This window comes from Schistocerca serialis, chromosome 5 (assembly GCF_023864345.2).
Source record: "Schistocerca serialis cubense isolate TAMUIC-IGC-003099 chromosome 5, iqSchSeri2.2, whole genome shotgun sequence".
Taxonomy (NCBI): Eukaryota; Metazoa; Arthropoda; class Insecta; order Orthoptera; family Acrididae; genus Schistocerca; species Schistocerca serialis.
The window spans coordinates 632,656,616-632,668,751 of NC_064642.1; the positions used below are offsets into that span (position 1 = coordinate 632,656,616).

The window sequence follows — 12,136 nt, forward strand, 5'->3', positions numbered from 1 at the left end:
AAGGCACCAGTTTAGTTATGAATCAAGTTTAATATGCTGAAATTTCAAGGATAAATGTTAAAATAAATTTCCAAATATAAACTAATTTATTTCTTTATATTTAAATTCTCTTTTATATGTATATATAAATCACCGGTTGTCGTATGACTATTAAAAGATTATAATTAATGTTAGTCTGGTTGGGAATTTGGTAAGCTAGACTGGATACCTGGTGAAACAGTTGCTCAGTAATGCAAGGTTAACTTCCCCAGACAGCTCACAGCTTTTAACCCACCTTTACGCTCTAGAATAGCAGCACTGCTTGCAGAATAAATTAATGTAACAACATTACAATATCTCGAAAAGTAGCCGAAAACCTATTAGTGGACATTAAAACCACCCATCGCCTTTTTGACGACTTGTACTCTGCTGGAGACACATTCACTGCGGCTTGAACTTTTCTGGAGATATAGAGGAATGGCACCCTATTCTTCCTAAAGTACCGCAACCAGAAAAGGTATCGCTGTTGGACGCTGGGATCTGGAACGAAGACGACGTTCTAACTCATCCCAAGGGTGTTCCACGGCGTTCAGGTCGGAACTCTGAGCAGGCCAGTCTGTTTCAGGCTTGTTATTGTCCACAGAGCACTGCCTCATAGATGCTGCAATACGACGGGATGCACTGTCTTTCTGATACAAACATTCACCGTCTTTCGAACTTATCCTGTGCTGCACACAGTACATAATGCCGTAAAATATGTTCATATCCTTCTGCATGTACCATCTTCTTAAGAGCAACAAGGGGACCATAGCCTAGCCACGAAAATTACACCCGTATCTCCTCTGTGCTTCAGTGTTGGCAAAACACATGGCAGACAACGTTCTCCAGACATTAGCCAAACCCAAACGTTCCCATCCGTTCCACATACGGTATAGCGTGACTTATCATTCAAAATCATTCGTTTACAGTCATACCGAGTACAGAAAAGTGTGGCTTACGAGGACCTGTTCGGCCACTGAACCGCTTTCTTGATGACCACACCCTGCCTATCTAACCCATGTTAATTTAGGCAAGTATTTGACCCATTTCTGAAAAAAGCTATTTGATGCAGGACCTTAATATTTTTACTGTATGTTACATGATGCTAATAGAGTCAACTGTACTAAAATCTGCGATATCCATTTAACAGTTTTTAAGAAATACTTTTTTAAATTTATTTACAAAAAATTAAGATTTTTCTGCAGAAAATATTTTTTGTGAACTTCCTAATTGGGGAATATTAATGAATGCAGTACCAGAGGTGGCTTCTTATGTTATACAGAGTCCCTGAAAATTTCATTCACTTATCTATGATAGCTTCTGATATAATGCGGCATATGTACTGAAAATTTTAGTTTGCGCGAAATAGCGTTCAAAGAAAAAACTTTTGAAATTTGTTACTTACAGTTAATTAAAACTGTCCTGCTGCATATGATGGCCCTTCTTTGGCCTCTAGCAGGTCTTCCAGCTTCTTTTTCACCTTCCTGGATGTTTGTCTTGCTTTCTTGGTCATATTAGATGCAGACCTGTCTGCATCGGCTATCCTCATTTTATCGCAATGTTGCAGCCCAGTGATCATATTTTCACCAGGATTAATTCCAAGCTTTTTCAGTACCCAACACTTGGCAATATTACCACAATTGAATGTAATAACAGCATCATGAATTCCTAGCTTCATTGTATGCATGCCTACAAATAGTATTAGGAAGGCGGTTCCAAATTATGCTGTTGAAACATTCATTTGGGTTCTGTGTCTGCCCATGCAGACATTTCCTTAGAATGACAGGATGAGCCAAGTCTCTGAAAATAGATTTAATTGCTGTAATAACAGCAGCAGGAAGAGAATGCTGATGAGAATAAGATTCTCCAGTTGCCTGAGCCCTATTGTATTTGCACCACGATTTTTCTCCTGATGGACACAATCCATGACATGGCTTATCATCAGTAGAGGATTTATGGAAGAATATGGCCCAAACATCTCTCTTCATTGCCTCCAGATTTTCTTTATTTCTCCTAACTGCTAGCCAATAGTATACCTGCAAGTTTTCTATAACAACTACTCGCAATCACATACGAACAAAAGTAACCGCATGTTTGGAAGCGCGTTGTTTACAAATAGCAGAAACAAAAGAATACCGACCGTTGCATTCCAAGGATAGCCAACACACTCGTGAGTAAAAACTAAATCCCTAACGTGCAATGTAGGGGATATAAAGATCTAAAATATATGCTGAAAAGTGGGCGTGGCACATAAACACACGTGGTAGGAAAATGCTTTTTAAATGCTGGAAAAAAATTTTTTTCAGCAAAATCCTTTTCAGAGTACTTAAATAAAACCTTGATCTATCGAAATATGATGAAAACCGAAAATCTATCTTTTTCGACCTGAACCACGGTGTGGACCCCTTAACTTCCTACGCGCTGCGCTAGCTAGACTGTTGGCAGCACTTTAACGAATAAACCCCGCTGCTGATTTAATGAGAATTTTCCACGACCACACTTCACAATGTTACCACACTTCACAATGTTCGACGATCTCTGCCCGTCGGTACAAGATGTCTGTCTGGGTTTAGCTGTGGTTGTTCAGAAATGGCTCTGAGCACTATGGGACTCAACTGCTGTGGTCATCAGTCCCCGAGAACTTAGAACTACTTAAACCTAACTAACCTAAAGACATCACACACATCCATGCCCGAGGCAGGATTCGAACCTGCCACCGTAGCAGCAGCGCGGCTCCGGACTGGAGCGCCAGAACCGCACGGCCACCGCGGCCGGCTGCTGTGGTTGTTCCTTCGCGTTATCACTTAAAAATCACATCACATCAACAGTCGACTTTGGCACCCTTAGAAATGTTGAACTACGATTATTTGTTACTCAAGTGACAACAAACAACTAGTCCACGTTTGAAGTCACTCAACCCTCCTGACCAACCCATTCTACTGTTACTGCTCTTGTACTGACAGCACAGTACTGTCCCGCGCCGGGAGGATGGTGGGGGGGAGGGGCGAAGAGGGTAAACAGGCAGAATATTTTATGGTCAGTGGTTCTTGGATGCTGTCCTTAACACTGTGTACGACAAAAAGATCTTCTATTTCTTCACTTCAGCACAACCAAGCAACCTAAAGATATTCCAAGAAACGAAACCGGTAGTAACACAATACATGCGTATAAATGTAGCTGAGGTGGTTAAAATTACAACAGGCTCGTGAAGAGAGCGCCTGTTCCCCTTTAGCACTAGTGGTACTCACTTCTTATCGCGATGACGTACTATATACTAAACTGTATAAGTTTGTTCATTTGGAGCATCTGTTGGCAAGACATATTACTCTGCGCATCCGTAGCAACAACGTTAATTAACTTACTTATTCGTACTAGAAGCAAACAATAATAAAAATAAAATCTGCATTATATGGTGATACTTAATGACGTGGACGATAAATAGTTTAGACAAGAAAAGAACAGAAGCTTTCCAAGTGTGGTGCTACAGAAGAATGCTGAAGATTAGATGGGTAGATCACATAATTAATGAGGAGGTATTGTATAGAATTGGGGAGAAGAGAAATCTGTGGCACAATTTGACTAGAAGACGGGATCGGTTGGTAGTACATGTTCTGAGGTATCAAGGGATCACCAATTTAGTATTGGAGGGCAGCTTGGAGCGTAAATATCGTAGAGGGAGGCCAAGAGGTGAATGCACTTTGCAGATTCAGAAGGATGTAGTGCAGTAGGTACTGGGAGATGAAGAAGCTTGCACAGGATAGAGTAGCATGGGAGCTGCATCAAATCAGTCTCTGTACTGAAGACCACAACAACAACAAGAACTTAATGACAAAACATATCTAATAGTGTCTGCTCAGAATTTTAATAAATCACGGGAATTAGATGTCGTTGTCATCAAATCCTCAATTGTGAATCTCATAAGGTAATTCCCTGAGTTCACGAAGACAGGCTAGGTGTACCCCTTTATAACATACTCATTCTGGATTTGTCAGCACCAATATGAATTTAAGAAGTCTGTTTAAGGATTTCAGGGTAGACAAGTGTCCCTCATATGGTAGGAGGAGGGGCGGACACGTTCGATTGGTTGCTTCCAACCAGCAAGTTGAGTGTATCTCGGCCTTCATAATCTTAACTTTTCAGTCTCACGAGGTTCGTTTAGAGTTTAGGTTTTATGGAGGAGATTCCTTCTAGACCTCAGTCGTTTGTGGGCAGGTTGATATCAATACAATGGGTACGCGTGTGAGAAAGTGCTTTAGATCTGTCGTTCATGGACGTCTGATATCTGGTGGAGCGAAGTAAACTTTATCATGTGGTGTTGGTCTTAGCAAACCAGTAATTGGTCTATATGTTTCATTCAAAGAAGGGTCGATTTCTTTAGCATACTCTGCGGAAGACTAGGGCAAGCATACTCTTCGGCAGACTAGCACGAAGTCAGTAGTTCCCAACCGCTCTGGTTGTGAAACCCAATTGATTCCAACCAATTTGCGATGGATGTTATTTCTAGACTGCACTTCCTGTTTGGTCTTTATTCAGTGCTTGTGTAAGTGAGGCTGCGAGCCATTGTTAAACGTAAATCTTAGATGCTCTGCAGTGATTTAACTAAATGACCTGCAAGTCTGCCTGCAATTTTCTTGAACACTTCTTGCGGATGACTACCAGAGCAGGCACACGCCCAAAGTAGAAGGGCTAACGTTTATGATGTGCCGGACTCAGCGAAATTATCAGAATGCAATCTGCATCCAAGTTCGCACAGTACAGGAGAAAAGAGAGCGCTCGTGAACTCGGAAAATAAAAGGCAACATGTGCTTGAGGTGTTTTGCACTGCAGCGAGCTGAAGGACGGCGCCTCTGAGGTGACAGCTCGCAGTCAGCATGGCTCTGTGGACGACGATTCCCGCGTCACTCAGCGCAAGACAAAACGTTTCCTGCTATTTGTCCCATTGTGTTTCCCAGCAGCAGTGTTCACACGCATCCGGCGAATAACGCGAAATGCTGTCATGGCCGTGAGAATGCCGCGAAAAAAATGTCTGTCTGATGGCGACTGCACAGCAATAACCTCGACAGCGACGAAGACGACGCCAACAACTGCTGTAATCACGGTAGGGTGAGGTATATAGAGAGGTGCGTTTGGCACTAATTTCCAGCCTTCGGATGTTGTTCCCCAAACCCACGACGGAATTCCTTGCTTTACTGTTCGTGAAAGCAGACACCTGGAAAAACAGATATTTGTTTTCGGAACTGTAGTATTGGAATACGTACTGCGAAATGCTGCTAAGAGCACTGCACGAACATGTAAAAAAAAAAAAAAAAAAAAAAAAAAAAAAAAAAAAAAAAAAAAAAAAAAAGCACTCCGTCTTCAGGCGATGAGTGGCCTACCGGGACCATCCGACCGTCGTGTCATCCTCAGAGGAGGATGCGGATAGGAGGGGCGTGGGGTCAGCACACCGCTCTCCCGGTCGTTATGATAGTATTCTTGACCGAAGCCGCTACTAGTCGGTTGAGTAGCTCCTCAATTGGCATCACGAGGCTGAGTACACCCCAAAAATCGGCAACAGCGTATGGCGGCCTGGATGGTCACCCATCCGAGCGCCGACCGCGCCCGACAGCGCTTAACTTCGGTGATCTCACGGGAACTGAGGATAATCGTTTCTGTTGAATAGGAACTTTCGTTCTGTAGCCCCTAAAGAATGAAAATTGGTCGCTGCACTACAATCAAGAAATCAGCACTAGGCTGAAAGATTTAACTGGTAACACTCTCACTGAGACAGGAATCTGTGTTTATCTTTTCGCCAGTTATGTTTTGTCAGAAATGAAGCTTCTGGCCTGCGTGGTATCGCACTGTACTTGCTTGCGGCTTTCCTGAATTCCACGTTCATTACTGTGTGATAAGAAGCATCAACAGATTTTGTGGAAACTTAATTGGTAATACATACCTCTCCATACAGCTAAATTAAAATGCAAACTGAAAAAAAGCTTTAACGCCTGAAGAGACCACGTCAGAACCAAGGAAAGAGCTTTCTATTGTCCAAAAAACAGGAAACGTGATCCGAAAGTGTGTGTTTACTCGGAAGTGTGTAAGTGAACACTGGAAATTTATATCAGATGTCGGCGACAATATCAGATCACGCATTAAAGACAATTAGAAAAAAAATCAACTTACTTACTACTTGTTAAATATTTAAAGAAAAAGGAGAAAAGATTGCTATGTCAAGACATTACACAAATAATAAAAAAGATATTTGTAATCTCACTAACGCAAATCTATTAAAATTACTAAACTCGACGTGCAGCGTAATTTTGTTATTTTTCACTCTAGAATGTTTCACTTTGGCGGAGCTGGAATTGTAAATCAAACAAAATTTTACTTAATGTCTGAAGAATTACGACGATAGTGGGTCGAGCTCTGCGTTTCCCTCTCGACACGACAATTTCAGGGAAACCATCTTCTTAAAACATATTTTACGTTTCTTCGAAGTCAACGACCGAGACATAATGATTATTACTGAAATTCGTCACCAATAAAACCGTGAATTCGATCCTAAGCTGGTGAAGTCTGCCTTTGCCTCTTGTATTTAATATGGATGAGTTCTACTTGGTCACCTCATTACCATAGTACAGTTGTCATAGTATAGTAATAGTAATAGTTGTGTACAGTTCTGTATAGTAACGTGCGAATTTCGTACTTATGTGGGCAAGATGAAAGGTTATCCGGTTGGAAATAAAATACTACGCTGTTAGTTCAAAATTGTCCTCGTTTTTCGAACTATCATCCTCCTTGGTCAACGTACTTTTTGTCCAATTTCCACCAGTTAACAGTTCGCATCCCTTTTCTGAGCCGTGATTTTGGGAAAAGTCTGTGGAATACCTCTCTGCTGCTGCCAAACCTCCAGTGTGCTCAAAATATTAGATGAAGGAACAAGAGCATTTCAGAGGGTTCTTCAAATTCCTGTCTCCTCAATGCCAAAGATTCTTTGTGGGCTGGCGCCGAAGTGTCTTCCTTAAATTTGAGCTTTCACTGTTCTTGTCCCAATTCTTTCACGAAAGAGAGTAGAGGACGAAATTCCTATTGCTGTCCGATTATAAGATTTTTCTATATACGCTAGCTATTGGCTTATTAAATCTGATCTCGTCTTTTCTTAAGCAGTGTTCACACTCAGTTGGAACTTTCTGAAGGACAACACTTTTGCCTTCACATGACACTCTAATTTCAGTCACCAAGCCGGCCGCGGTGGCCGAGCAGTTCTAGGTGCCTCAGTCCGGAACCGCGCGACTGCTACGGTCGCAGTTTCGAATCCTGCCTCGGCACTGTAGTTTAAAGGTACTACTAATTCTCGGATGCAAGATTTCGCGCCTACGCACATGTCAAAAATTTTATACTATTTTTCGTTTACATAAACATTGAATGTCGTAGTCAAATAACAGTCCACGTCTTCACAAAACTCAGAAAACTAGCTGAGTTCATATTCATATTACACCAGTAACTCAGTTACTTTATAACATGAAGGTACTTTTGTATGATCCGTGCAACACAAACATGCTATGATGTGCAATTGTACACAACAGTATACACACCCCACGCAAACTGTGTCAGCTGCTGTTATAAATGTATGCCTACATAGCAATACACATTGAAATTTGTGAAGATAATGAAGATGACGTTGGAATCCATTGCTTGCTCTCAGTATGACCATGGTCGTGTATGCCAAAACAAGTTTAATTATTTTTTTAACGGGCGTCGATAGAATCTTGCACTTTAAAACAACCCCGCTATGGAAACTGCAGCTGTGTTGACTGGAACTAAATTGACAGTCAAAGGCGAAAATACTGCTCTGCTAAAAGTAATAGAAAAGTTTATGAAACACTTAGAATGAATTTCTCGTCTTAATCGCTCCCACTGTGCCTCTCGCTGTACTTCCCCAATCTCTCATCCTTCCCCCTCTCTTACCATCTTCCTAGCTTATTTCTTTGTAAATGTTCCCATTACGACTGCATTAAGCAAAAGGGTCCTTCAGTGAGTGCAAAGACAGGATGTTTCATTTCGGAGGTGACTGAACAAAACAGTGGTATTTAATTTCGATGTTGCTGCGATGTTATTGGCCACAGCACACCGGCAGGGCATGGGAACGGAGCGGAGATTATTTAAAGGCGGCAGCACCGGCACGGGAAACTTGAGCGAGCCCGTATCTGAGCGCGCCGTCCGTGGCGTGAACAGATCCCAAGGCCTCGCCGGGGAGACCTTGGCGGGAAGGCCTCAGCACGCTCCGAGCGTAATGGGTGACGGGACGCGGCGGCGCTAGTGCAACCTCACTCGCGGCTTCTTGCCTCTCGCCAGCTCATCAGTAAAAACTGGACACATCTTTACAGGCAGATACTCATTTCCCTGCCCTCCTACGATGATGTACAGAGGTGGGTAGAAATGTGGAAGCACCAAAAACACAACACTTTATCACGCCAAACACGGTTAGGAAAACTTTTGGCGTTCAAAACAACTTCCAGTCCTCTAGGAATGGATGAGTCCAGGTCCGGCATGGTTTCCAGGAGACTCTTATACCATTCTTCCTGCAAAACAGTGGCAAGTTCAAGTAACTATGACGGAGCTGGATAGCAAACAGGCAACCTTCTCTCCAAAGTAGACCACAAAGCCTCAGTAATACTCAGATATGCTGTCGTGGCTAGGGGAGATGTTACAGTTCATCGTCGTACTGACAAAACCTACCTGGACGACGTCAACTGTTTACAGGGGCCCTAACGTCTTAGCATCACCACTGGGGAGCAAACTTTGTAACCTACGATGGGCCCGTTCCGCCAGAATGGTCATATACACTCCTGGAAATGGAAAAAAGAACACATTGACACCGGTGTGTCAGACCCACCATACTTGCTCCAGACACTGCGAGAGGGCTGTACAAGCAATGATCACACGCACGGCACAGCGGACACACCAGGAACCGCGGTGTTGGCCGTCGAATGGCGCTAGCTGCGCAGCATTTGTGCACCGCCGCCGTCAGTGTCAGCCAGTTTGCCGTGGCATACGGAGCTCCATCGCAGTCTTTAACACTGGTAGCGTGCCGCGACAGCGTGGACGTGAACCGTATGTGCAGTTGACGGACTTTGAGCGAGGGCGTATAGTGGGCATGCGCGAGGCCGGGTGGACGTACCGCCGAATTGCTCAACACGTGGGGCGTGAGGTCTCCACAGTACATCGATGTTGTCGCCAGTGGTCGGCGGAAGGTGCACGTGCCCGTCGACCTGGGACCGGACCGCAGCGACGCACGGATGCACGCCAAGACCGTAGGATCCTACGCAGTGCCGTAGGGGACCGCACCGCCACTTCCCAGCAAATTAGGGACACTGTTGCTCCTGGGGTATCGGCGAGGACCATTCGCAACCGTCTCCATGAAGCTGGGCTACGGTCCCGCACACCGTTAGGCCGTCTTCCGCTCACGCCCCAACATCGTGCAGCCCGCGTCCAGTGGTGTCGCGACAGGCGTGAATGGAGGGACGAACGGAGACGTGTCGTCTTCAGCGATGAGAGTCGCTTCTGCCTTGGTGCCAATGATGGTCGTATGCGTGTTTGGCGCCGTGCAGGTGAGCGCCACAATCAGGACTGCATACGACCGAGGCACACAGGGCCAACACCCGGCATCATGGTGTGGGGAGCGATCTCCTACACTGGCCGTACACCACTGGTGATCGTCGAGGGGACACTGAATAGTGCACGGTACATCCAAACCGTCATCGAACCCATCGTTCTACCATTCCTAGACCGGCAAGGGAACTTGCTGTTCCAACAGGACAATGCACGTCCGCATGTATCCCGTGCCACCCAACGTGCTCTAGAAGGTCAACTACTCTGGCCAGCAAGATCCCCGGATCTGTCCCCCATTGAGCATGTTTGGGACTGGATGAAGCGTCGTCTCACGCGGTCTGCACGTCCAGCACGAACGCTGGTCCAACTGAGGCGCCAGGTGGAAATGGCATGGCAAGCCGTCCCACAGGACTACATCCAGCATCTCTACGATCGTCTCCATGGGAGAATAGCAGCCTGCATTGCTGCGAAGGGTGGATATACACTGTACTAGTGCCGACATTGTGCATGCTCTGTTGCCTGTGTCTATGTGCCTGTGGTTCTGTCAGTGTGATCATGTGATGTATCTGACCCCAGGAATGTGTCAATAAAGTTACCCCTTCCTGGGACAATGAATTCACGGTGTTCTTATTTCAATTTCCAGGAGTGTACTTCTTGGCAGAAATGCGACATTACAGAGTAACCAGGGTAATACCAGGATATGGCTGCCAAAACCATCACCGAACCGACACCATGTTTCACTCTTGGGACGTAAACTTGTCTAGAAGAGGGAAACAGTATGAAACAAGAGTCGTCCGACGAAATGACATTCTTCCATTTCTCCACAGTCGATTTTTAACGACGTGTGCACCACATTTTCTTGTCAGAGGCATTTGCATCAGTGATGATTTGTTTTGGAATTTCAGCTCATCCTTCAGTCCGCTGGTTATGGAGCTGACAGGTCTCACGAGTAGGACATTCAGTCCGGCAGTAACTTTTGCAGCTGTTGGCCTCTTACTTCACAATCGCCTTCAATGACCATCATCTGTCATGCTCTCAACACACACTTTCGTCCATGTTGTGACTCGGCGCATTACATTTTCTCGCTTCCCCTTCGATAGCTTGCCTCCGACCGTCTCCATATCCGAGCGGCTAGCGTCGCTGCCTTCGGCACGGAAATACCCGTGTTCAATTCCCGGTAGCACCTCAGTTTTTTTTGGCCAGCGACGCCTGGTTCGTGGTCGACTCAGCCGACGTGAGGCCAGATGAAGAGCCGCTTGAATGAAGAAGCAGCGGCATCATTAGGATTCATCTACTGACAACAACGGTCAGAGGGATTGGCAATATCCTGCTCCCATGTACCGCGATCATAGATCGTTCCTCGTTCTAGCTTGTAGGCAGCAGGCGGCCAGTCGGAACAATCCTATGGCCTAATCCGTGAATGGTGTTTATTTTACTTTACTTGCTTCATTGTGCCTCTCCAAACACTTCGGCTACCTTTCTTACGAAATCACCCATCACACGAGCACCAACAATTTGTCCACTTTCGAATGCACTGCGCTGCGACATAGTACACTCACAACCACAGAGAATACTGTTCTGACCACGATTCTTGAAACGTATTGAGGACATTGCACGGGTGCCTTTGGAGGTCAAATGCAACAGAGCAACCTGCACTGTTGGCTAGCACCTGCGTTTATGCTGAAGCATGGATTTCTCTCAGTGTTTCTATACTTCTGTCCACGCCATGTCCCATTATTTTTCAGTTACAAACAGCAGAATAATGCTCCACGGCTGCATCATGTCACAACTCTACATCCACATACTATACTCTATGGCGGAGATTATTTCCTATTGTACCACGTATTATAGTTTCTTCCCGTTCCATTCGCGTGTAGAGCGCGGGAAGAATGATTACTTAAAAGACACTATGCGTGCTGTAATAGTCTAATATATTTTTCACATATTAATGGGGTGATTCACAGAGGGTTGCTGATAGTGATAGTGATGATGATGATGATGATGTTGATGATGTGTGATAATGATAATTTTGGTTTGTGGGGCGCTCAACCGTGCGGTTATCAGCGCCCGTAAAATTCCCCATCATTTCACTGTACAGCCTCGTTACCTTCCCGAATGGCGATGAAATCATGATGTCAACACAAACACCCAGTCCCTGGGCGGAGAAAACCCCCAACTGGGCCGGGAATCGAACCCCGGATCACGTGATCCAGAGGGAGCAACGCTAGCCACTAGACCACGAGCTGGAGACTAGAGGGTTGCTGCACTAGCCCAGGCTCCTCACTTCGTACTTGTTCGTATAACTTTGTAGGAAAGCTTTCGAAATATTGGCGTCTTTCTTCAGGCATCTGTCTGCCATTTCTCGTTTTTCAGCGTGTCTGTGCCGTTCTCTCATGTGTCAATCAAACCTCATGGACGTAAGTGTTGCTCTTCTTAGGATATGTTCAATATCGTCTGATAGTGTTATTCGGTAAAGATCCCAAATACTTCAACAATATTTGAGAATGGTCACACGAGTGTCCTGTAAGCT

At 44.9% G+C, this 12,136-nt stretch overlaps 1 protein-coding gene across 1 annotated transcript in view; it reads right to left on the bottom strand.

Annotated features, from left to right (window-relative positions):
• LOC126482280 (thyrotroph embryonic factor-like) overlaps nucleotides 1-12,136 on the bottom strand; it is a 629,041-nt gene that overhangs the window by 70,295 nt on the left and 546,610 nt on the right. The gene's annotated exons all lie outside the window — the stretch shown is intronic.